The sequence below is a fragment of the Melospiza melodia genome, chromosome 12 (genome assembly GCF_035770615.1).
Source record: "Melospiza melodia melodia isolate bMelMel2 chromosome 12, bMelMel2.pri, whole genome shotgun sequence".
In the NCBI taxonomy this organism is placed as follows: Eukaryota; Metazoa; Chordata; class Aves; order Passeriformes; family Passerellidae; genus Melospiza; species Melospiza melodia.
The window spans coordinates 17,993,503-18,020,681 of NC_086205.1; the positions used below are offsets into that span (position 1 = coordinate 17,993,503).

Sequence of the window (27,179 nt, forward strand, 5' to 3'; positions counted from 1 at the left end):
CAAAGCCACCACTCCGGGGCTGGTGTGAAAGGACACGACATCAGGCAGGTAGCAAGAGGCAAGCTCACTCAAACTGTGTGGGTTTGGAGTTTCAGATGTAGCACCAGGAAGATGCATAATTGGAGCACCCCAGAAGCTGCTTTAAATTATGAAATCAGCTTAATTTGCCTGCTGCCTTTGGAAGGAAAACTTCACACCAGCAGGCAGGAGATGCTGGGCCCAGCCAGTCAGTAGGATCAGCACAGCTTTTTCCCCTGCCTTATGCAGTTGTGGACCCCCAGCACATGCTGATAAAGGAGGTTTTAGAAGACAGCCCAAAAACGCTGGGTGGAGACCTAGCAGGCTCCCCAGCTCTGCCTTTGGTAGTGCTTCTCCTGCCAGCTGCCCACCAGTGCAGTGTTCTTGTGTTTGAGCACATGGCATATGAGTGGCACCAAATTCAAAAATCCCTCCCTCACTAGGCACCAGCTCAACCCACGGTCTCAGCTGTGAAATGTCTCTTTCACCTTCTTTGGTTGTCAAAGCTACAGTGTCAGCTCATCACTTACAAAAGCCTCTCTGAAGTGTGGTATGCCCCAATCACAAAAAACCCCCACAATCACAAATAATGTGTACTCAAAATGATCACTTAAAGGTTGGCTTTGCTTTCTCGCTTCTTCACTTTCAGGCAATGCACATTTCACCCTTTCAAACTTTTCTTTGCTAATCTGGGAACTGAAATTTCACTTTGATGTTAGCGAGTATTGAGATGAGGGCAGAGAAGTGCAAGTGGCTGACTGGCCCTGGCTTAATGCACAACCGTTCCCCAGCTGAACCACAGGCTCATCACCCTCCCACCCTGACCCACAGCTCACTCAGCTGATGCTGCACCAGTGTGTTACTGTCACAGCCTGGACCTTCTGTCACAGTTCCAGAGCTGGCATGTTAAAGGGGAAAGAAAGGAAAGCCTAAGTAACATGAATTTCCCAATTAAAAATCACCGAGTTGTGACACTCAAATTCATATTTTATTTTCATCTTTAAGCCCAAGAAGTCTCTGGGATATGGTCCTTTCTGCATTGGTGTTAGTGCATCTCACTGAGGGCAGACCTTGTCAGTGTTTCATCATCTCCTTTCCTCTCGCAGGACCCTGACCTTCCCACGTGACTGGCAGAAGTCAGGGAATCACGGTCTGTGCTGCCCTGGTACCTGCAGGTAGTATTCAATAACAGGTGCTGCAAGCACAGGGCTGCTCCTGCCCTGACCCTCCTGCCACAAGACTGTCAGGCAGCTGCTCTGTCTAAACTGTACCCTGCTTAACAGAGGACAGTGCTTGTCCTTTTTCCTCCCCTCCTCCTCCACTTGAAGCTCTTATTTCTCGCCTCCCACTGCAACACTTATCAGAGAGTATATCCTTCACCTCCAGCTCAGCGTCCCTCTCCTCAGACTGGAAAGTCACTGATGATGGGGGCGGAGGTGGCAGCTTGTTCTCAGCTCATTAATCTGTCACAAACCCCTGCAGCAGGCTAGCTGCCTGCAGCCCTGATTCATTTTCAAGCACAAAAGATGTTTGTGTTTGATTGGGTATGCTGGATAAATTATTCCAAGCTGTGAATTTCATTTCATCACTGATCACAGACATGGGTTGAAATCCTGTGCATGAAGATGACAAGTGAACTTCCATTGACCTCCAAGGCAAGGTGGGACACTGGTCACCCTGAAATAAATAATAATGTAAATTAGATCAAAGGGGTCCACAGGAAGGGGATATGGAGGAAGAGATCATTCACATCATCCTTATCTTTACTCCTGGTCTGTGGATTACATATGAAGGGGATCCTTGCTTTCCTGTATCGCTGGTAGCTGTGAAACAGAAACACATCATTGAGGTTCCTCACAGTCCCAGCTCAGATAAACCCCAGAGGTTGCTAACCCAGCCCCAAGATGCTCTCTCAACATCAGTCAGACCTTTCAGCTTTGCTGTAAGCTCTGGTATCCCTATGGATAAGGGATGCTTCTCCTCTGGGCACAGAGAAATCTCTGCCTACCTCCAGCAGAAAGCTTTCCCATGGGCCTCTCACCATCCCTGGAAGTGTCACTACAGGGCAGGGGGCTGGTGGCACAGCTTCAGCACTGCTCATTTTCCAGCAGAAGAGATGACTCAGACTCCCTTTCCAAGGACTTAAAGGGTCCCCCCGCCAAACTGGTAAATCCTTCAAGTGCTCAACATGGAGCTCCTCCCAGGAATCAGAAGAAAAAAAACCCATTTAATTTCTTATTATTTTTTCTTAAATGCCAGTGATTGTGTGATAGGGTCTAGATGTGCATGCATGGCTCTTTTTTCACAAAGACCCCAAATCCCAAAGTCAGACCAGGGAAATCAGTTACAGATTTCAGACAGTTCCTCTCAGCACCTCTACTGTGCCCGGGCAGACTGGAGTGAGTTGTTCAGTCCTGCGTGAAATCAGCTGCCAGTTCTCAGCCCAGCCCTGTAGTGCAGCATCCTCTTTGAACACAGCCCCTGTATCACATATATCATCACACACGAGAGACAGGGGGAGAACGAAAAGGGGGGTAAACGGGTGACAGGAGGAACAGAGAAGAGAGCAGGACACACACTCATGACCTGTGCTTGTTACTAGTGCAGCAATGCACATCTGCACTTCACAGCTTGTGGTCTGTGCTCTGGAGCTGCTGAAGGTCTAATGGCTTCTTCCACCACTGTGCCATGATGTGCCATGTCCTTGTCTGGGCACTACAGGCCCAGGAGGAAACTCTTAGGGAAAAGCTGCTCAGCATTAACTGTGCTCAGCAGGGCAGCACGGGCACCCCCTCCCTGGCTGAATGATGGATGGCCTCAGCACTGCAACCTCCACAAAAACGCACTTGCCTGAATCCTCCACAGCACCTCACCGGCCTCCAGAGCCCAATTCCTGATTTTAGGTACTAGGGCAGAGGTTTTTGGTTTCCAAACCAGACAATGTGCTGGAGAGTGGCCAGGGGCTGTGGGTACACTGAGCGAGGGTGGGGTAATCTGGGGGGAAGCTTTCTGCCTACAGGGAGAGCAGGATGCGTGAGAGCAGGTCTACAGCTCTCAGCTGGAGCAAAAATTACCGGCAGATTATCATCCTGATAGCAAGATTTAGTGCAAGGAGGCCCAGGCCAAGTGAGTCACCCTGCTGCTGCTGCCAGGCGTTGGGGCTGCTGATGGCTGTGATAACCCAGTGGGGACCAGCAGGGAGATTGCCAGGACAGTTATGGAGCTGGGCACTCTGGAATGCCAGCAGCTGCTGCCTGTGCCCCTTTGCAGCACCACACACTGCAGAGGACAGAGCCCAGGGCCTGAGACATGCCAGCTTTTGCCACTTGTTCCTTGGGTGGACTGCACCCTGAGCAATCCTATCCAGGAATTGGGTGTGGAAGCAGATTTTGCTCCACTGCAAGCTCCTCTTCTGGAGTGCACATGAGGAGCTGAACAGCTCCCAACCCCAACCTGGCAACAGCTGAACCTGGCTCACTGAGCCGTGGTTGAGCATCAGGCACTAAAACCTGTGGCAAGCCCAGAACAAAGATCTTAAAGAACTAAAGCAGAAGGGAATAAATTCCCCAAAACAAGAAACAGCCTCTCTGGTTGTTTTCAAGAATACCAGGCCCTGGTGAGACAGGAAGGTCTGGGCTCTGCTGTCCTCAGTTCAGTCCCACAGCAGATGAATGAGCTCAGACACTTGTGCTTTGCTTCAGAGCCTGCATACCCAGCAGCTCACCCATCCCAGCAGATAGTGTCACATCAGGTATAGTTTTGACACTGTGGTCTCTCACCCTCAGTGTGGGTCTAAATAGAACTGGGATGGGCTCCCAAACAGTCCTGCTCAGTCTGTGAGCCAGGGATCACATCGCACCAGAGGGTGTGGAGAAGCCCTTGACACCAAAATGTTTTGACAATCAAACATCCCCAAACAACTCTAGGCATTGAGCACAGCTGATGCACGGGTGGCCAAAGCAGCTTTGAGCTGTCCAGAGCTACACAGACACATAACAGAGAGCTCAGCAAATCCTTCCTGAGAGGTGGTGTGAACTCTTGGGTTACTGCTGCACTCAGAGCCAGCTGTCCTCTCTGCACTCCCAGTGCCACCTATGCTGGTGAGGCTGATGGGAGCCCCAGTCTGTGCAAGCTGAGATTCTGGTGCACACTGGTGCTGCTGACTGCTAGGTTTTACATCCTACAGAGCACAGGAAAGCCATTGCCTCCTCAAGCCCTTCCACATGCCAGCACTGCACCGCCAGCACATCCCACAGCAGAAGGAAACAGAGATTGCAGATGCTGCTGAACAGTCCCTGCAGGCATGAGGCTGCACAGACTCACCACTGTAACCAGCAAAGGATGGAGAGCTCACACTCCCTGGCTGACACTATTGCAAATCCTGCTGAAGAGCAGAGATAGTGGCTGGCCCTGATGTGCATTGGGGCTCTCTCTCCCATGGATGCACTCTAAGCCCAAACACATCATCCCATCCTCTTGCTGAGGCTCCCATCTTCCCTTTACTCCAGGTGGAAGCAGTGACTGGATGTGATTAGGTGCTACTTGGCTTGAAAAATCTTTATATGTTGCAATTTGTTGCTCAGGGGTTGCAGCTGGACTAGATTAGATTTCACTGGGCTAACCAGAGAGATTTTTCTTTGGGTTTCTCCAGCTAGAAACTAACCACAAATCATGAAGCAGCAAGAAGACCTAAAAAAATGTTCACATCTGAAATGCTTTCTCACAGAGCAAGTCCAATTAACAAAAGGTCAAAAGAGAAATTAAAAGTAATCATTGAGGTCAGAGGTTGTACACTGCACTGAGTATTGAAATTACTCACCCTGCTGCAGTCCAGCTACAAGATTTCCTGTTTACTTTGCCCTAATTTTTGAGTGTTTTACAGTGATTGGAATGATAAATTAAACTCCTACACTAGAAGATAGCTGGTGGCAATGGAGGTGGGGTAATTTCGTGAGTTAACTGTGACAGAACAATGTGAGAGGCATTATGGTCTTATTTTGGTTTCAATTTGGAGGCAAAGGCACACCTCAGTCCTTATTTTATTGAAATGGCTTATTCAGCTCAAGAAGATATTCTGCATCCCTATTTCCCCTTCTGCACAGTGGAATATGATGCCGTGCACTCTGCTTGTCATAGCTCAGATCCTGTCTTGCATTTCTGTAATGCCTTGCATGCTGGAGAGTCTTGGCATGCTTGACAAACTGCTGTGTACATGGCCAGAATCAGACATGCAGCCACTTCTGGGGTGGAAGGCAGCAGGAACTGCGTGTGCTGCACTGGGGGGAACAAGATTCTGTCCTGGAAGAGATGCTTTGGCATAGCAGGTCATTAACATCAATCTCTGAACAGCCAGCAGGCTCCTGGCTATGAGTTTAGCTTGCATATCAAGGACTGGAAATTTTACTGCTGGGATGTGAACCTGTAGTTCCAGGCAATCTATTTCTGCCTAACCTGCTAGGCTGTCAGTAGCTGTTTTCATCACTTATGTGCACTACAGAACAATAATAGATAAATATCAATGTAGATCTCAGCCTCCTTCACCTTTCCGAAGGGTTATGACTTCCCTTGATGATTTTGAGAAAGGAACCAACAACAGGTGGAAAACGAGTGCAGCTGCCAGAAAAGAGTCATCTTCTCTCTCCCACCTCTCATGATCTGCATGTCTCTCTTCTCACTGCCCCACAATGCAAGAAGGAGGCACATCCTGGTGGTTGGGAGGGCAGAGGTGGGGAAGGAGGGAAGGCCATGGCTTGGGCTGTGGTTCTCAATGAGCTGCATTAGCTGCAGAGATTGAAGAGTATATGGCACTAAAGTTGTGACACAGGTTCTGTTCTCCCAGTGCCTTCTGCAGCCCTCAGGGTCCTGCACATCCCCCCCTGGCTGAAGAGAGAGCAGTGTGACAGTGAGAGTTTGTTGCCTGGAGCTGGCACATCCCCACTGAACACACCCCTTAATTCAGGCTCCCAATCCTACTCCATATTCCCAGATTCCAAACATCCTGCAATTTCTGTGACACCAACTTGGAGTCATTTGCCATAGCCCATCTGCCCATCTCTGTCATCTTTCCCAAAAACCTGGACACCAATAGCATGTCCTGGTGGTCAGAGAGAGGTTCCAGCATGGTTCTTGTTGAGGTACCAGCTCATTGCCTTCCAAAACTTGGGAAACTACCAGTGAAAAGGCAGGTGATGCTTAGCAGGTTGGAAGCTGACCAAGGGCACCTGTGACCTGGCACAGCTTCTTCCTCAACGGGGCATTAGTTTACTTGTTTTGATTTTAAACAGGCCTAAAAACCAGCTATTCTTAGGGAAGGAGAAAGACAGGAAGATAATTCCTTTTTCCATGCTAGCCTTTTTTAACATCATCCTGATGCTACATGAGGAGAATGGTGCCTCTCTTCCTGCACACTGAGAAGGCACAGAGGAAAGTGCAGCCCCTGTGGCCCTGAGCACTGCCTGAGGCACTGGCTGGCAGCTGAAGAAGACCTGGTTTGCAGCCACACACCCAAGTGCTGTGGTGTGTGTCCTACCTCAGCCTCAATCACAGCTGCCAGCGGGAGAGAACACCTGGGTTTGCAGGGAATGCTGCCTTTGGCTGCAACCAGCTCCTCATGCTCAGGAAACCACAGCCCTGGGTATGGTGTAGCTGAAGCTCAGGTGAGCATCTTTAAGCAGTGGGCAGACTACAGCTATTCCTTAGAAGGCATTTTCATTTTGGTGGGGTAGAGGTTACAGAGTGGCTGGCAATAAAATGGTATCTAACATACTGAAAAAATCAATTGCTGCTGACACACAATAACCCTGAGCCAGTTGATCCATCCCTGGTTCTCAGTGGCCATGAGGACACAACAGCCTCCCAAAGCAATCAAGTGAATATTCTGCATACAGGGCTGCAGGGTGTTGGGTACCCTGCTAGCTGGAATTTGCTGGAATGTAAACTTACTTTCCTAAGCACTGATGTAGGAGTGAGAGGCCACTGGTGAGCCCACGTACCAGCCTGTCTTTATAAGGTGCTGTGGCTGAACAGAGCTGAGGCTTCACCTCCAAAGCCAGCATTTGGATAATGAGCTTGAAACCAGAAAACAGAAGAAAATCAAACTAATTCAAGGCTCTGCCTTTCCTCGCCACCATGCACCATCCCAGATACTTCCTGGTCCACAACAGCATCTTCCCCCTTGAGATATTTGAGAGTGTTTCCCTTCATCTCAAAAGCAGCATGAGAGGGGGAGAGAGAAAACAAAGCACTGATATCTCAGAGCCACATCTCTGCCTTGTGTATTTCTGTACAGTGCCAAAAACCATTGGGTGGGCAGCCCTGGGATAGCCACTATCTCCAGCCCTGGCTCTTCTCCCTGACCACGGGCAAATGCAGCTCTGGTTTGGGCCAGGACCTCGTACCAGCCTCCAACGTCATTTGTTCCGTCACCTGGACCTGTTGTTTTCAAATGTGCAGGGGGCCAAGGGACACATTTGTTGACTGTATGTATGTTGGTTACTACCAGGATGGCAGTTTTAAGGATTTTCTACATATCGTGTGTCCTGTGTCCCTCCACGTTGCAGTGCAGAGATCCAGACACAACACTGACAGCTGCAGGGTAAATAAATAAAAACAGAGTATTTTGATCTTGGAAGGGGAGGTGGTTTGGAGGGGAAGGGGGGGCCAGGGTGTCAGCAGCCAGAACAGGGTGGCCACAGCTGTGATGGGAACAGATGCGGCACAGGGAGCGGGAGCTGGGAATAAAGTTCTGCCAATGCAAGCAATGCTGGAGAGTCTTGGGGAATGGCATGCATATTTGGGACAGGTGGGAAGTGTTTACATTGAAATAAGAAGGATGATGGCCTGACAGAATGCTGGTCATGTTACCTGTGACCCAAACTGACCAGCCACAGCTCTCATGGGCCCAGAACATCTGAGACCACCATTTCTTTGTCACAGCAGGAGCCACTGAATTCATGAATTCCTATGCAGTGGTAGGTCTGCTGCTGCTTCTTGGAAATGTTTTGTCCCTCTCACAAGCAAGCTGATGCTGCCCCTAAGCCAGCCTTTATCCCAGTCTAGCTTGTGGTAGGTCTGTGTTGGATCCCTGTGCAAGCCTTGAACCAGGCAGCTACAAGGCAGTATTGAGACCTGAGCCAGAAAACCTGCCAGTGTGGTCTCCAACACAGCTGGAGCAGAGCTGGCAGTGCCCAAGGACGCTGACTCACCCCAAACAGCAGCTCTAAGCTGGTTAAGTTGGTTTATTGGCTTTGGTGCTTGGTTTTTGTTTTGGTTGTTTTGTTTGTGGTTTTGTTTTGGTTGGTTGCTTTTTGGAAGTCTACAGGTTGTTTCTCAACTGATGTTTAAATGATGAAACAACTGGAGTTGTACACCTTTTGGATTCTCAGAAGCAGCCCAGCTGCCAGGAGGAGCTCACTGAGGCTCTTGCAAAGCAGGCGAGATGCTGCTGTCTGCTGCCTGACCAAAGTGGTGTTTGGGTACAAACAGTTGTGTACACACTGTTGTTCTGTGTGCTCTCTGCTGATGGTCATTAAAGACTGGAGGTCGTGGGCCTTGTTGCAGAGGATCTTTGCAATGCTTCACTGAATTTCCTCCATCCAAAGGACTCATCACAACTAATGATGTGAACAAAATCTTCCTTCTGGCCTTTTATACCCTTTTCATAAAACATTAAGGGCTGGGTTTTTCAAGAACCCTAGAGGCACATGTGTCCCCATTTGAAATTAGTGGAGGGCTGGGAACCCATCTCCCTAAGGTCCTCTTCAAACCCCAGATAAAGGGGTTTAGCTGTCAACAAAGGCAGACAGCATGGCTCTGTCACACCTGCATTACCCAAGGGTGGCAAGGAGACATGTCCAAGGTCATTTTATATGCTGCACTGAAGAATAGAGACCAGAGGATCCATCTCCTAAGCCTCCAGTCCACCTCCAAGCTTCCCTTTTGCTCCTGGCTGCTTGCTGTCTTGCGTGACCCATGGCAGATGAAATCCTTCTGACTGCAGCTATGTCACAGGAGGATGCTTAAAGGCAGCTTGCAAGAAAGTTTGAGCATTTCTAATCAAGTTGGAGAAAGGTTCACAAAGCCATGTTGAGAGACATTCCCTGCATTTATTCACAGCCTAGCCCCTAGATAAAAATGGCTTTGTATGTTAAGTTTAGGACCACAGAAAGCCCAGTGGATAGCAAGGGATTATCACAAAAGGGCAGCAAGGCAGTCAAAAAGAGCCCGAGGGACATTTTGTATGAATTCCATGAAGAGAATAATTAATTCAAACTGTACACAGACAGCTCTGGGAGTGTCCACTCTGGAGATGTTCAAAGAGTCCTTTCCTGCCTTGGGCTCACTTTAAATCAAGTGTCCTAAAAACCCACTTCAGCTATGCATTTCTTTTCAGTTATACAGAATGCCTGAATGCCAAGGGATCAGGGAAAACTTTGTTATTAAAGACCTGCAAGACTTTAACAAGGTACACAGTCATTAGAAAGTTGTTGAGTCATGAAAATACTCTCAATAATTTGAAATGAATGTTTAGTGTGTGCTGCACCATAAAAATGCTTAGATGTTGTGGCCATGGATACTAAAGCAAAGCCTTAAGGCCATGACTACACAAGCAAGTTACCGCAAGGTGAGTGAGGGTGAAATTTTAGAGCACACTTAGAATAAGGTAACTTCCCTTTTTCCAGCTCTTGTCCTGGGACCAGGGAAGGAGGTTAAGTCCTTGCTGAACATGGCACGGGCTGCCTTTGAAGGCTGCTGGCTGAGGGCATGCATGTGGCTGGGTACAGCAGAACAGATAAGGTGCAGTAAATCTGTGCAATAACTGATCTTACCTGTTAGTAACTTTGCTCTCCAGCACAGATGCACAGGATGGATGGACTATGTGCAATAGCCAATGCCATAGAAATGGACACAATCAGGGAATTAAGAGGGTGAATAGAAAGGGATGGATCTTAATGTGAAGATTCTGTTTCATAAAAAAAAATAATATATATATATATAAATAAATGCTTGCATATAACAAACAGGGGTCTAGTTTCCCTGTACCAGAGGCTCTATTGACAAGGCAATGCTTCACTTCACAATGACAAACTAACAAGTGTTTCCTTCTCTCCTTTCTTTTCCAGAAAAACACAATTATCTGATTTCAGACTGCTTCTGGTAATCTGTCCTTTCTTTTCCACCTTTGGATTGTGCCAGACAAAGTTTGAGTTTCATTTATGATTTGTGAAACTTAGTTGTGGAGTTTGTTCCCGATAAAACAGGGCTTCTATCCCAAATGAAGAGTTCATCCTGGAGCCTGGCCTGAGCCTGTCCAATGCTAGGTAAAGAAACACTGTCTTTCTAACCCAAGTTCAGGATATCCTGGAGATTTTTATTTTCAACACAATAATGATCATTGTTCCTTTCCTTTCCTTTCCTTTCCTTTTTCATTTCCTTTCCTTTTTCCTTTCCTTTCCTTTCCTTTCCTTTCCTTTCCTTTCCTTTCCTTTCCTTTCCTTTCCTTTCCTTTCCTTTTTCCTTTCCTTTCCTTTTTCCTTTCCTTTTTCCTTTCCTTTCCTTTTTCCTTTCCTTTCCTTTTTCCTTTCCTTTCCTTTCCTTTCCTTTCCTTTCCTTTCCTTTTTCCTTTCCTTTTTCCTTTCCTTTTTCCTTTCCTTTCCTTTCCTTTTTCCTTTCCTTTTTCCTTTCCTTTCCTTTCCTTTCCTTTCCTTTCCTTTCCTTTCCTTTCCTTTCCTTTCCTTTCCTTTCCTTTCCTTTCCTTTCCTTTCCTTTCCTTTCCTTTCCTTTCCTTCTATTAGTTATTTTAAGGAAGGGAGTGCTGTAAGTATATTTTCAATCCAGATTTTGGGAACTGCTTATACCTCTTCTTGTAAAAACAGAAATGGGGCTTCACCAAGAGAGCCCTGCTACTGCTCAGGTGAGCGGGAGGAAGATCAGTCCTCCAAGGCAGGTGAGTAATCCTGACATTCAGACCATCCCTACAGTCTCTCCTTCCATCCAGATTGATGCTATCAACATTTAGGGAGTGAAAGAGACTCAAAGGAAGCCACGAGCCTGATGAGTACAGCAATCAGCTTTCATTGCCTCTCACAAGGTAAAGACTTCATTAGACAAGAGTGCAGCCTCCTTTGGAAGGGTGTGTTGTACTCAGCAATAACACCCTGCACAGCTCTTCTCTTGCAGGTTAAGAATTCACGATCCCATATTCCAGCTTGCCTCCTTCCTTTGTGGGCTGGCCTGTTGGCCAGGGCTGTAGGATTTCACTGGTACATGACACCTTACTCAAAGCAAAGTTATGAACATAAGATTATATCCCAAAATCCCTGTTTATATCCCCAAAACCAAGACAGAACTGAAGTACGTTTTCAAGGCCTGGCCTATACTATGTAAGCTTTGCAGGCATTGCACAACACTGTGTTTTCTGGGTGTGAAAAGGGGGAGATGATGAATGGGAAGAGTGGGAGGACTGTGAATGCCCTTTCTGACCAGGGCACGGGGGTGTACTTTGGGGCTGTCTTACCTTATGCTGAAGAGAAACAGGCTGTGATGGTGCTGCTCAGTGTTCCTCATACTCCTTGTGGAAGCAGGGACAGAATGAAGATCCCAGCCAGGACAGTGCCTGAAATTACACAGAAACTGGGCAGAAATTATGGTTCCCCTGCTAGAAAAGGGTAACTCACATTTCTACTCTTGCTCAGCTCTACACTAAAAAAATATTGTTCTGATGGTGGGTGTCTGTAGGCATCTGTTTTCTTCAGGTGCTCGTTATATCAGTGTCTCAAGAGTTAAGCTGCCTGGAAGAAGGGGATTTTAGTAGAAGATCCGGAGTGGCGAACATTATCAGCAGTGTTCATCTGTCACATCTTTCCTGGACTGTACACACCACGCTCCACCACTCTGGCATGTCATGGCCTGCCTGGTTACAAGATGTGCTGGAGCTGTAGCCAGCCATAGTTTGGCATCTCAGTGAACCTTCTGATCCAAGAAAATACGGGAAGGAGAAAATAATAGTGCCATTTTCAAAAAGCAAAAACCCTACACAGACCAGCCCACCTTATAAAAATCAACCCAAACTAACTCCTGGACTTCTAAGCAAGCACTAAATTAGAATTTTTCAAATACAACTTTAGAACAATTTGTTTGAATTAAAAGTGAGCTAGACCCTTGACTGCACATCACTAAGGGATGCCAGATGGCTCAAAATCTAGAGTTTTTCTCTGTCATTTTTCTCTCATATCCAGACACATACAAACTAAAAAAAAGTATTTGTTTCCCTGGTTCCCACTTCTGACAAGAACCTGGCCAGCAGCCAGGCTGGCCTGGAAACATCCCATGTTATCTGAGCTTGGAAATGCAGCAGACTCAAGCTGGAGCAGTCCTTGGAGTTGACTCCAGAGCCCACACCCCAGTGCAGACACCAGAGGAGAGGGAAGGCCCTTGGCCCTATTGTTGTTGTTGAGCTCCTGGAAAGGACCTAGTGAGAGGAAAAATATTCTGGATAGGTTAAAAAAAACTCTCCCAGGAATGGATGATCTCACTTGTCCACACACACACACCCAGATGCACAAATATATATAATTAACTGGAAAATACTGTGTGGTACAAAGGTTTCTTCAGCTTGGGATCATCACAGTTGGGCTAGTTAAGGTTGGTACAGCCATAACAAAGATTACTTCCCACACATCTCCTGTAAGAGCCCTTCTACCACATCATAGCCTTTTTGTAGACATTTATATCTGCTGATAGGTACCTCTATGCTTTTCACACAGAGAAAACTAGGCATGTGATACAATTATTAAATGTACATGTAATAGCCCAACTAGTCATCAGTACAGCAGACGGGCTCTATGTACTCACATGCTTTTATATGGACAGTCTGTGGACCCCTTTAAATGGTCACAAGGCTGTATAAGGGACAAGAGACAAAAAGACTGTGCTGTTTGAATACCATAAAGAATAAAAACAAAAGGAAGAATAAAACCAAAAGCCACTGAAGGCAGATCCATCTGGTTTTGCTCCCGTGCAGGACATCTGTGGTGGAACAAAGGAAGGACCACTGCGGGTACTGTGGGATTTTGGGGTTTCTTAAGCAGCCCCATGACAACCTGGACACAGTTCCAAAAAGCAGCTCAACTTACAGACTCAAGTTATCAGTTTCAAAGGTGTAACAAAACATCTTCTGCACCTCTTTCCCCATTTCCTAAACAGTGCTTGCTAAGGGGCTCAGCAGAGTGCTCCTCAGAGCATGGCAGAGAACTGACCAGCTCACCAAAGCAGCAAAGTCATTGCCAGGCACTGCTGGGCTGCCATATCACATGACAAACAAGTCCTTGCTCTATTCCGGTCCAAAAATTACATATATATATATATATATATATATATATATATATATATATATACACACAAATACAGATATTTTTTTATGTTTTTTTTTTTTTTAATGAAACACATATCCCTCTATTTGTTTTATTGTTTGGTTGGGGTTTTTTTTGCTGGGTTGTTGCTTGGGTTTTTTGGTTTTTTTTTTTTTTTTTTTTTTGGAAGGGAGCAATTTGTTCAGGTTATTGTTTTGTTCCAGGAAAAGCTATTAAGCATTCCCATATACTTTCCACTCATGCTGAAAATGAAGTTGTGTCCTTGAATAGAGCTAGTGGTACCCATTGTTTCCACCTCAGAGGTGCACATGGACATCCAACCTTTTCCTTGCAAAAGGCCCACACAGTATCTCTTAGAATTTTGCAAGAACCAAAACTATCTTGATAAAACCAAGGAGAGCAAGAAAGGAGGTGTGTTACCTCTACTTTGGTAACTCCAGGAGCCACTCCATGCCCATAGCATTAAGTGGAAACAGTTTACTGCTTGCACTGTCCTGCTAGAGCAGGAGCTGTTCTGTTGTTTGTCTTCACTGAAGTAGGACAGTGTTTCTCAACAGGAAGGCTTGTCTGGATCCCAGACAAAGAGGGCTCAGGAACACCAGCCCTCAAATAACCCAACCACTCACTCATCCCGACCCTGTACACACTGAAGAAAACTCACCACCACAGCTGCAGATTTCCATCCAGCTTCCCCACAAAACAGTTAACGTAATCCCTAAGCAGAGATATTAATGAGGAGCCAAGAATGGTTATTTTTTAGGTAACAAGAATGCCCCAAATTTTACTGGTGTTACATAACTTTTAGATTCTTGTTCCAAGCCTCAAGCTACTGAAAAGCTTCTCTGTTTTTTAGGACTACAGGTCATTCCTTTCTCTGTGTCCAAGCTGCTCTTCCAGTATATTTTTAAACTGTATGCGTGTTTCCAGAGAGTGGACTCCAAGTGACAGGAAAAACTCTGTAAGAGAGATTGTCTTCTTGCATATAAATCTTACTTTGAAAGGAGACAGTATTTTTGGAATTCAAGAGCTAGGGTTTTTTTTTTCTCCACAATATTTTTCTTCTGCCACTTACAGATACACTTTCTCTGTAGAAGGAAGTTGCTTGATCAACTCTAAACTGAAACAGGAGGCACGAGGCAAAAGTCTCCTTTCTAACCCACATTTTTTGGATGCAGGAGGTATTTCCTTTTAGACTGTTCAGGACTTTATTCATTTGTCTACATCCAGGTGTGCAGGATTTCTGTTAGGGAATGCTACATCCCCCTAAATACAAGAGCACAATTTTTTGGTTGTTTGGTCTCACTCTAAAATGCCCTAGGATGTCAGTGCTTCACCTCTTTCTAAATCAGGAGGAATGGCTCTCATGGTACAGACAACTCAGAGACGCTTTGAGGTTCACTGACCCACTTTAAGAGTCTTGACCAAAAGATTATTTATTACTGGTTACTCAACAACAACAACAACAAATATAAACTTGCAAGAATGAGTTGGGAGTGTCAAAGGCAGAAAAGTTCTACCCCAAAGGCTTGTTCTTTATGCAAACTCAATGGAAAGAAAGAACACAACGCAATGATGTGAAGCTCAGAAAATGGCTTAACATCTCAGACAGTGGACAGGTTTCAGATGGGTGCAAACATACTCCTAAAGCCAGCTCCTCTCCCTTGATGACTCCTTGCATCCATCTCCTGATTTATACACTGCTGCTCTGATGGATTGGCTGCTAGAGCTCCTGCTGAATGCTGTGCCTATCACCAGGATCTGGAAGCAGCCCAGAACTGGAGAACAGCTAGCAAAACCCCAGCCACACACCTGAAAGTCACTGAGAATCTCCGCTCTTTTTTGAAGCCTGGCGCTGTGGGCTTTTCTTCACTAAGGGACTCAATTCACCCCCACATAATAGGTAATGATCTCATGCTTGGGCAAAGGAGACACCAAGGATTTGGGGACTTTGTGTGTAACTGATGGTAGCTCTCAGTAGGGTCTGACTTCCTACAGAAAGGAGATACAGTCTTTACTCAGCACTGTGCCCAGCTGGTTGCACTGACCACACTGAGGCACCTCCAGGTGTACAGTTCCTTATAAGATGAAGAGGGATATATAAAAATTCAAGATGGGGCACTGACTTGATAGCTGGACGTTCCTTTTGCAGCCCCAGAAAGAGCAGAAGACCTGGAAGACACAGAGACCAGCACAGAACAAAATCAGCTTTCTCATCTGTTGATGCTTTACACGGCCACAGCCAACACAAAACCAGGGAGAGGGATTCAGCTTGCCTTACTGTGCAGGATCTCCATCCAACCTGAGCACTCTGGGCTTGTGTTGCAGCTGCTGGAAAAAAACAGGCATCTTTTTAGGGCAGATTAGGCAGGCCTGTTTGTGCTGTCACGTTAAAATGACTCAGCCCCTAGCCACACCTCTTGCTCTTTGCTTGTTAGAAGGGGTGTCCAGACAGCTCAGGTGTAGGCGTTGCCCTGTCCACATTGAGTGGGATTAATCCCCATTGGAGGACCACATGCTGTGCCAAGGCACCCTCTGACACCACCCTGGTAAGCAGGGCAGAGGGCTGCAAACAGGCACGAGAGGCTCAGACACCCATGAGGATTTAGTGGCCTCACTCCTGGATGACTTGCACAGCCACGTGTGGCTGCAAGCAAGAAACAGTGCCCAAAGCCCATCTCTCCTCTGCCCCTGGGGTATTTTGGTAACTGAGTTGTTCCCCTCTAGGAGCTCTGCAGGGGCAGCAGGAAGCCACATGGCAAGGAGGGCCAGTGCTGATGAAGCCCCCAGTTAACCTCCCTGATGGATGAACTTCTCCAAGCAGCTCCCAGCATCTGGATGAAAACAGGAACACTGCCCTAGCTGCCACATGGTCTCCAGGGCAACATCCTTGGTGTGTACACAACAGGACCATCAGGTGGCTGTTTCTGTGTCACTGATCATCACACCTTTTATTCCTGGCACAGTTTGCAGAGAGATGAATGAGGCTGATACGAGAAATGGCACCACCCTGCAGTAATGGAGATAATTCTTCAGTGTCATTCTCCAAAGCTGACTATGTGTCTACATACACACAAACACACCTCACTGCCCCTTGTCTCAGTACCTCTCAGTTGCACTACTTACCATAAAATGTACCTTTTATTTTTTCAAAATTAATTTTCACTACTTGTGGTCCAATATTAGTGATGTCCACTTGCAGGTAAGGGCATCAGTCATCATGTTTATGTTTAGGAGTGGACTCAAATGGTTTGACTGGAAAGTAGTAAGTGAATAGTTTTCACAAAAATTTCTAAATGCAAACAAAATTTGGAGTTCAGCCCTGCTTCAATTTGCAACCAATTCCTTTAACAGACAGGTCCCAAAAGTAACTAATGATATTTCCAGTGAGAGAATAAGAAAGGTATGAAAGATTCTGCAGACACCTTGCCTGTCCTAAATGCAAAAAGGACTCCAAAGAGAGGATTTAACAGATGAGAATCAGTGCCTCACACAGCCAGCATTCATGTGAAGAACTTCACACTCTATGAACCAGTTACAGTGATTTCAGTGAGTACCCTGGTGTTCTTACCTGATGCCCAGTAAGTTTCCACTTGTTCAAACCTTGGGAAGCACTGTTAAACAGCTTATTTTAGTCTTGCCATGTATATCAAAGTTCAAATAGCTGGACCTCTCTTGGTACCCAAACCTATGGTGATGACCATGAGCTTAATCAACCAAAGGACTTTTCAGCCACTTCCCAGATGCATGAAGAAAGAGCAGCCCTGGCAGCCAAGGAACAAGGAATGCACTGACAAGTAGGTATAGAGGGACTTGTGCAGAAATATCTGCATGTGCATGTGTGAGGGGAAAAGACAAGATGAACTAATCCCTTTCCTCGGGGCTAAGTCTTTACTCTTTGAGACTGGCACGTGTCTCCTTTGTTTTCGATAATAAGAGGTAATTATATCTGAAATGTTAAACTGTAAATCCATCACGTAATTAAGGGAATTCAAACTGCACAGAACTATGGGAACACTAAAGGATGGATTAGGGACAGGGACTCTGATAATCACACTCTGCGTTTTCCATTCCTTGACTCAAAGACTCAGGCAGTTTACTGCTTTCCCCAGGGACTGTCTATCTCCCCACCACAAGATAAGGGAACCACATGCTGATTCCAGGGAGAATCACTAGTGTACTGTGGTGGAACCAAACAGCCTTCAGAGAGGGGTTTATGGCTTGTGTTTCCTTTAATTTTTTTGACCCTTCTTATCACTAAACAAAAGCTTGTGGTCTTCCCTAGATAATCACATTTAAGCTCTAATAAAACCACATGCCTGGATAAAGCAAGTCTTATGCAACTCAGACAAAGCTGGTTTTCCCCAGTGTAATTATTATTGAAGAAATCTATCATATTTTACAGCAAAGCTTAAAATGCAAAGCGCTTAATTAAAAATACAGATGAAGCAATGTATTTCCAAATCCTCCCACCCCTCTACCACTTGTACTTGCGAACACAAGAAAGAAGAAAGGAGGAGCACTGAAGAAAGGAGACTCATTCTTTCCTCATAGGATCACCAGTGACACTCACCTCCCGTGGGCAGTGAAGGAGGGAGCACCTGGGCTTGTCCCACAGTGCTGCATGGAAGCCTCTCCGGGACAATGCTGGAGTGATGGCACTGGTGAAAGCAGGGATTCATCCATGGAGGCCTTAAATGCATGGTCTGGTGTCCTTCACATCTCTCCCTATTGGTTGCTGCTGGCCAAGCTCAGGCCCAAGGCATCAGTCCTTGCTTAGAGTAAGCTTGGCCTTGCTGCTGCTGGGAAGGTGCACATCTGTGCACAGCTGGCCTGGGCTGCCATGCCCAAAGACAGGAAGGCACCATGTCCATCCTTATAGAAAAGGGAGGAGAGGGTGGTTTGAGCAGAGCCTCAGACATGAGCTCCACAAGAAAAACAGGGTCAGACATCAGGAACTGGAGATTGCTTGGGTCCTGCTGGGTCTGTCTTGCTCTTGGTGTCCAGGTTATCTGTATGTGACATCATGAGCAGAGGCAAGAGTCATTTGCACCTTTCTCCCCAACAGTTCTTTCCAAACATGAACAGAGAGTGATTTTTGGGGGCTGATCTTTGGGCAAGGAATGCCATTACTTACACCACAGTCACTTGGGATAATATTTATTACCAATAGGCTTTTGTGGGGCAAGCTCAGGCAAGGGAGATCAAATCACTGCTTCAGGGCAGCCCTTGACTTATAACTGCAGAAATGCCAACACCACAAAAAGTGAAATACAAAATGGAATATGAGTGTACAGGGCTTGACTCAGAAACTGTAAGATTTGGTGAGGTATTTTTATTTTACTTTGAGGTGTACATGGGTCATATTCTCCATAAGTGTAAGGACTAGAAACACATTATGGATTGGTTGGGGTGGTTGTTTGGTTGGTTGTTTTTTATGACAACTGAACTTCTTAGATATTAACAAATTTTCTTTTTTTAAAAATTTTTTAAAAATAGTATGACTGTAAAATTCAGAATAAAATAATGGGAACTGGCTACATAGTGACTACTACTCCCACTTCTGCATCCAGCATTGCAAAAATGTTGATTAAAAGCTAGACAACTTTCTTCCACTCACCACATTTGGATCATTAAACACAAATAGCTTCATATATCAAGTATCATCCAATATTAGTTGAAACCTTTTGACTGGCCTGGATTTGTTTCTTTGCTGGAAGAAGAAGGACAAGTACTCCACCCTTTCTTTTAAATAGACTTTAGATGTATCATTGAAGTTACTTGGAACCGGGTTCAGGGACAATCAGGAAAGAATTAACTGTAACAAAATCTTTGTGAGATTGAAAACTGGGCAAGCTGGTCATTTAAACTCTGTAATGGGTCATTTGCCAGTAGCAAACCAACCTTCCCAAAAACCAGCCTAATTAGGTGTGTCTACCCTAAAGGTGTTGCCTGAGGGTTTCTGCTGTTGCTGGAAGATGCCCCACTGGAAATGCCTCCATAAAGCTTTTAAGGAGCCCCAGCTCGGACAGAGCAGACGGGTGGACTGCAGACTGGGATTTATTTAGTGAGAGGCGTGAAAATCCAGCAATCCAGCCCAGCATTCCCTGGATTTCGTCTCTGGCACAGGAAGGGTTTGCATGTTTCCCGCTTGTGGCTTCTATTTTAGCCCGTGTTCATTGCTGGGATGCTTGGACACAGCTGTGCTGGTTCATTAACTGCCCAGCATGTCACTCAGCCCAAGCAAATGGCTTTGGGGTAGTGTTTTCCAGTGATTCAAGGGGAGGGTAGACCTTTCTGTGAGGAAAGGAAGGTGTTGGTCTAGGAGGTATTTGATAATCTCCTGAGATACATTCAAAATGAGGAAAAAAGAAAAATACTCAAGAAGGCTGGGACTCAAGTGGACATTTCAGGAATAATCCTCAGCAACTAAGACTCTTTAATGAGGTGTGACCCAAGACCACAAGGTGATCAATGAACCAATATCTCCCTTTGTGTTACAGCCAATATCTGTAATAGAGAGCTCACTGCTGCCATGGTTTTCCCTGTAGGCTCACAAGTTAACTGTTTTAGGGTACTAACTGGACACCAAGAATGAGGGAAAAGGATCTGCAATATCCTCACCCTTTTCTGGTCGTTACATCCTGCTCTCGGGTGAGAGCCATTCACAAAATTAGAGCGTGCTCAAGCCTTGCCCGCGAATGCTTTGGTTTGGAAGGTGCCCTGCCCTGTTCCAGAAGCTGTGTCAGGGACGTGCTGAGCTGTGCAGCTGCTTCCAAAGAAACAGGGTCCACATCCTGCTGCAAGTGACTCATGCTGAGATCATCCCACTCAGGAAGACACAGAAGGAGCTGTCCCCCTTCCTCCATGGAGGATTTGTGGCATGGAGGAGCAAAGCAGGTGCTCTGAGTGGGGAGGTTTGGGGCTTTTTTATGCAGAAGAAAAGCGACAGCCCCTAAGGAAGATGTTGTCTGCCAGCCCACACCATGGCATCCATCACAGTGACAGCCCTTGGCCAGGGGCAGTCCGGGAGAAGCATCCCTGGCACGCTGGCACGCCTCTGCTCCCTTCCTGAGCCTGGCTGTAACCCCTGCACTGCCCTGCCAGGGCAGCCTCCCTGCTCAGGTAGAGTCAGGGGCTGTGGACACTTGGCTCTAAAGGCAGGAAATCCACATGACACCATGACAAGCACAAAGCCCCCGTGACTATTGCCACGCTGGTACCAGCCCTATCTCAATAACCAAATGTGGAAGCACCCATCCTAAATAATTCCCAAGGCATCTAAAAGTAGTTCTAGTTTAAAAATCAGACTCAGGCTGAGACAGGCCAGCAAGAAGTGAGCCCAGCAGCCCTAAAGCTCTCAGTCCAGCCCCCTGCTGTGGCACAGCATTGCTCAGAATGAACCATTGAGAGGTCTATCATTTATACACTCACGTCTGCATCTCTAGAAACACGTATGCTTAGAAAAATAAGGACTCTGTAGGGTTACTTCCCAACTCATCCCAGTCTGCTTGTTCCAGCCTTTGCCCTGCACCGTTACAGTTCTTCCCAAATGGGATCCTCTGTAGTCACTTCCAGGCACAGGCACTCACACATGCCTGCACCACACAGGTTGCTGACTCCTGCTCCTCCAGGCAGTCAGTGCTGTTCCAATTGCCCACTGGAAACCCAGCTTGGCCCCAAAACTGAAGAGATTGACAAAAACACATTTCACTGCTCTTCCTGCAAAACTCTTGAACTCGTGAAAGTTGAACACATGAAAGCAATCTGAGGTTAATGTGTAATACAAAAACCACATGAAAGAGATAATTTAGCATTAGACACATGTTACTAGGAGCAGGTTGAAACTAATACAGGTTTTGCATTCAGGTCATAAAATATAGCCAGCCCTTACATTGCCTTGTGAGGTGTCCCTACTTAGCATGCCTTGATGGGAGAGCAGCCACAAGTACTTCAATGCTGATTTGAGTTGAACATACAAAACATCCTTTTCCTTCACTCTTTTCACCCAATCTGTGAAGGAGATACTCATACCTGCAGGACAGACTCTGAATGGTGACAGACAATCCAGGAGGAATAGGATTGCCAAAGACATTTTCTGTCCCCATTCCAGACCTACTGAAAGGCCAGACCAACAATCCAAGCACTCCAGCAAGCTTAAAACTGTTGTTTATCTTTGCCATAACATACCTTTAAAACCCGGTGCCAGTGATCCAGTTGGAGCTCCAGAAGGGAGAGTAGGTTGTCCCCAGCACTGCCCACTGCCTGTGGCTCTGGAAAAGAGGGATGAGGGCAGGGATCAGCCTACAAGCAGCATTAAGGAGCCCTTGTGGGATCTCTGTTCTGATCCTGAAGGAAATCACACACAACATGATGTTAGAAATGTCTGTCCACGGTTGACTTCTGCAGGATTCAATCATGTTACCACTATTTTTACCCAAACCTAAAAAGAACCTGAAGCAATCACTCTCACTTTAGGCCAGAAAAAACTCAACAAATTCAACAAATTTCAAACAAGATGAAGTTCTGAAAATAAAGCTGTGTTACCCCTTTAAAAAGTGTGTTGGCAGAGGAACTGGATTTACTTTGAAAGTTACTTTGGTATGAAAGAGCTACACAGCAAAATTCTAAATCCCTTTAGAGAACAGAATGAAATAAAAGCAGATATTTCATCTCTTAACACCTTGTCAGCAAAATTCTCCTTTTCTTGGGGAAGACTTTTTTCTTTTGCAAAATTATTGTGCTTGTTTGCCAATGAAATTTTTCTAAGAACAACATAGCTGCTTTCTCACCCTGCCTCTCCCAACACAGCACCACTCCCTTCTGTAGGCCAAGCAGAAAATTCTTTCCCTTGGGGCCTGCAATGAAGCTCCTACAAGTTTTTGGGAGAAAATTCTGCACTGATGTAGAGCCCATGTCCCTCTTTCCTCTTTTCCCTCCCTTTTAAGTTCCTGACCTTGACTTTCAACTACTGTTCTAGCTGGAGTCCCAGAAATGGATTTGATTTCAGATATTTCTACTGATGTGCTTTAAACAAAAATAAACCTATCAAGGGGCACTAAAAATATTAAGATCAATCAACTCAGAGTTAGGCTGAAAAAAGTTCCTGTGTGACCGATGGCCTGACTTGCCAGTGATGTACTGACAAACACAATTTAATTGATCTTGTGGTCTGCATTCAACTCAAGCTTTTAAAGAAAAACCTGGATGGAAACGTGAATGTTAATCAAAACACACTATCACCGAGATAGGTTCTATAAACAAGCTGGGCTAGCAGTAAAGACCACAAAAGAGGACGGTCTACGTCCTATTTTTAACTCTTTATTCACCAGCTGAGAATAGCTGGAAGAATAGCAGAGGTATCACATACTGACCTTAATTAAGACAGTCATTCACTATTTCTCTCTGCACACAAATGGAGCAGCTTGGAGCTGGAAGGCTAATGTGCAATTAGAGTTTTTTGGGTGAAGAGGTAATATTTACCATGCAGGGCATCTTTTAAGGGAGAATATACAGTTCCTGATAGACACAACACCCCAGAGAACACACACAGTCATTCATCTGTTTTTCTGGAAACTTAGAGAAATATAAACATGAAAGGTATTGATTTTTGAAAAACTGGAAATCACAAGTTAATTTATCGCTTTATTCTGACCCTTATACAAACAGGGCTTTCATCAATCTAACAATACAATATATTTATTTTACAAAAACTGAAAACTCACATCATCCAGAAAACTATTCTTTAAAATTCTTCCTCACCTGATTTTCTTGTTCCAGGTGAAATGTCCTTCCAGAACAGCTTCAGAAAGAAGGTTTGTCTTGTAAGAATCAACACAATCTATTTCAGTGTTATTTTTGCTTTGACTGGATCTCCACGAAGTTAATTTCAACAGCAATCTTGACTAAGGAGACCCAATATTGATGGTATATTGAAAACAGGAAAATTTCTTTCCATTTTTATTATTAGGTTGTTTCAGAGGTTCCCAACTAATCCAAACCAAACTCACTTTTTATAAAACAGAATATATTTTAAAAGATATTTTTCATTACATTTTTCATTATATCTCTACCATTGCTCCCCAGAAGGTATCAAATGTAATCATCCCACAACCTATCTTGAATGCCTATCTACTGCTGATAACTAAAATATTTATATCATTTTACAGTCATCATACCAAATACTTTCAGATGAAACAGAGAACTACATCTCTATCTACTGCATTGATAAAGAGCTTTAAAGAGAAAAAGTGAACAAGAAATCCCTTAGAGTTCCTGGGGGATGGGATTTCAATTCAATTGCTTACTTTACACAAGCAATTGAACAACCACACCTGTTCTGCCCAAAGGAAGCCAAGGGCCCTGGGTGTCAGCATGGAGAGCCTGGTGCAGGACCACAACCAACTGTGGGTCCTTGTGCTGGCCACAGTCTGGGCAGGGATGGAAAAAGGGAAGTTTCTCCAATAAAAATGGGAAAAACTAGGAGTACTTCTTGATTGAAGAATCAACTTCAATCATAGCAGAGTCTGGGTCTTACAAAAGCACTCCTGGAGGAAGATATATATAGACATGAAAGTAAGGAAAAAAAAACCTCCCTTGAAATAAAACTTTTCATATCAAGGCTTCAGCAAAATCTCCTTGCTTCACATCATCCCGGTGACAATACTTTTCTGTAGGAGGAAGCAAAGTGGCCTCTATTTGTTAAACTCAGAGCTCAGAAATCAAAGCAGCCCGGTAGGGAAGTGGAGAAAACCACAGATCTGGTTTTATTTGAAGATTTTTGAGAGATCCTAGAGAAGCAGACCAGAAAGTAGTATTTCTATAATGTCAATAACCCAAATTCAAGGCTCAGACATCCTCCAAACTTGAGGTTTGATCAAAGACTATTAGAATTCAATCCCAATTTGACAAACACTGTGCCATGCCTCTTTCTGTTTTTAAGGGCTGAGGAAGATTTCAGACAGAATTCTTCACAGGTGGGCAGCAGAAAGGCAGAATTTCTCACTGTGCCATAGCCAATGTGCTTTTTTTTGCTGCCCACGAGGAATTCTCTCCTCAGAGAGGAAGGCAGGGTAACAACCAGGGCCACAGGGCACCAGACAGACTGACTGCTAGTCAAAACTGCTACAGGGAACATCAGGGGTAGGACCTGGCACCAGAGGGATGGTTCTTTTCTTCCCTGCTCTCCTGTGTCCATTTCACAAATGTTGGTGGATTCTTTTGCCAGACCATGACTTCAAGCCTTTGAGGAAAGGAGCCTGACTCTGACTGTTCATTCAAAACCTCCTGCCCTGCCTCCTGCCAAAGGCTGTGTGCTGATATGGGAATTGTAAACATGGAAAAATGGTTTTAAAATTAACATTAGTCCCAAAGCTTTTCACATGGTCAAACAAAATCTCACATACAAATTCTTCCACAAATTCTCGCTGTTTCTATCCAATCCTACAGTGAAACTGAAGAACGGGGTTTAGCATCAGACAGCAGAATTAGTATGTTGGAGGATTTTGTGTCTCTAGATCACAGTTTGGAGTGAGAACTCTGATCTGTAAATTAACAGAGCCAGAGGGCAGCCATGGTGATGTAGGTCTGACTCCTTAAAGGATGCCAGCAACAAGACTGCTCTGAATGAACATCCTGCATAAACCTGGGTGAAGCTGATGGGAAAAGCATCCAATCTCTACTGTAAATGATGGAATAAATCATAGCCCTGACTTCTGCTCCAAGAATGGTTTCCTCTGTTAAATGCTGAGGACTTGTATGTGGTATGAACTTGTCCAACTTCTAACTACTAATTCTTATTACAGTATTGCCCAAAGGAGCTTCTGTTTCTGAATTTCTCTTCCTTATATAGCATACTTGAGAACCAGACTTCTCTTGACTTCTCATTTGGTAAGCTAAGGGGATGGACTGCACTGAGAAGTGTTTGCCAATCCTACAGTCATTCTTGTGGCTCCTCTCTGAGAGATTGCCAGGTTTTCAACATCCTTCTTTAATTGTGGGTGCCACAGCTGGATGGAGTGCTCCCAGAGCAGCTGCACCAATGCCAAACTCAGCAGTAAAGCAATCCCTGAGTAGAGAGACAGGGAATATCAAGCAGGCATTAGAAAGGCTCCAAGGATTGCTTTAGACCCTTTGGCCACAGCACTGAAGTGAGAGATGATACTCAGTCAATTATGCACTCAAGTCCTCAGTCATTTTCCAGGTTGCTGTTTCTCAGCCCAGTCTATTCCATCTGGTACATAGATCTCAGATTTTTCATTTCCTTTACCTGTAGGATCCTGAAAAGAGAAATTATTTGCTATTTCCATTCTACCAAAGGATCCAAACCATGCTAAACTGCTCCTTCTGTCATCTGCTAACACCAGCAGAGTGGAGTCCACCCTTTCTTGCAGGCACTGCCACACTATTAAGCAACTCAGTGCAACAAATGGGTCCCACTAGGAACACAACTATTTGATGTATTTATACTTTAAACCTCTTTATAAATCCCACCTTGAAATGTATAACTGAAACAGTTGGAATCCATCTGCTGTTTCTTATTTGGTACTGTACCATTTGAGTTTATGAAAGAATATGTATGGGAGCAAGTTCAAGGCATATAGGAAGTTCTTCCACCAACATCAGTGTAATAATCAACCAGATAGATTTCTGTTTTTTAAATCCAACTGAAGCTGACCATAATTAATTTCCACAAAACAGTACTAGATGTCTCTTCATGTGATATATTGCTTCAGTATGTTATTCCTTATGTATTCCTTGCATATCCTTGAATTAATATTAATGTTAATTATTAATGATCATAGCTATTTAAAATATTGATCTAAATTTAGATTTCTTTAGCCTTCAGAACTTCCCCAGTGTTTCTTATCAGAAATCAAAATAAAGACCTAGGGAGCTCTTTAGCTTTGTACCTCTAGGATTTGGAGTTAGAAAAACCCAGTGAGATTTGCATATGTAACTTTAAAACCTGATTAATATACTCCCAAGTACCAATGAAGTGAAAATTATTCCATTATCCAGAGAAAACATTCATCTTCTGTTTATTCATAAGATACAAAGAAGGTTCTTTTTGTACCACTATTATCACTTTTATCACATCCAGTCAGCCAATTGAACTCCTATGGATTATTTAGTTTAAACTCTACTATCTTCTTTATTTATCTGATTCTCCAGGTAAGAATGTCCTAATCAGACATTCCTTGAGGCACCAGCATTGAAGTTAATTGGGCATTGGTGTGCAAAGTAGCAGAAGCAGTTTTCACACTTAAGAAAACAAGGAATCCAAGCGTCCTAAAAAGATCTGATGCACAGCATTTTTTCAGGCCACAAATCCACTGTGATAGATACTTACTCTTGAAAAAGCTCTAGGCTGCATTCTGGCTTCCTGGTGGCAGCCCTGCTCTGCACTGGTTTGGCTGCTGCCTCCCTGAAAACAGGGACTGCAGATTCCCAGCAGTCAGCTGCTGAGGGAGATGCTGATCCAGAGTTCAGTTTGTGATTCCACTGAAGGTCATTTTCTCCCCTTGCAGGCGAGCACAGCCCGACTGGTGCATTAGAATAAACAGATGCTATCAGCACCAGCAACAAATTATCTTCCTAGGCTTTGTAATTTCTGGAGAGTAGCAGGTTGCAGCAAGTCAATTTACATTGAGGATGGAGAGGGAGGGAAGCAGAGGTTATATTGGCATTAGCAAGGAATTCAGTGCAAGGGAAAAAGAACAGTGAATTGGAGCTGGACAAATACATTGTGAAAGAAGCCACTATCTGTGCACCCATATTGCTCCAGGTGAGCTA

The 27,179-nt window shown here is 45.0% G+C and overlaps 1 long non-coding RNA gene across 1 annotated transcript in view; it reads right to left on the reverse strand.

Annotated features, from left to right (window-relative positions):
• Nucleotides 1-972: 972 nt before the first annotated feature.
• Nucleotides 973-27,179, reverse strand: part of LOC134423724 (uncharacterized) — a 56,480-nt gene continuing 30,273 nt past the window's right edge. The window contains exons 7-10 of the long non-coding RNA XR_010029188.1: nt 21,576-21,658; nt 17,959-18,397; nt 11,534-11,632; nt 973-1,695 (exon numbers count right to left, since the gene is read on the reverse strand). This is a non-coding gene — a long non-coding RNA (uncharacterized LOC134423724). The remainder of the gene's footprint in view (nt 1,696-11,533; nt 11,633-17,958; nt 18,398-21,575; nt 21,659-27,179) is intronic.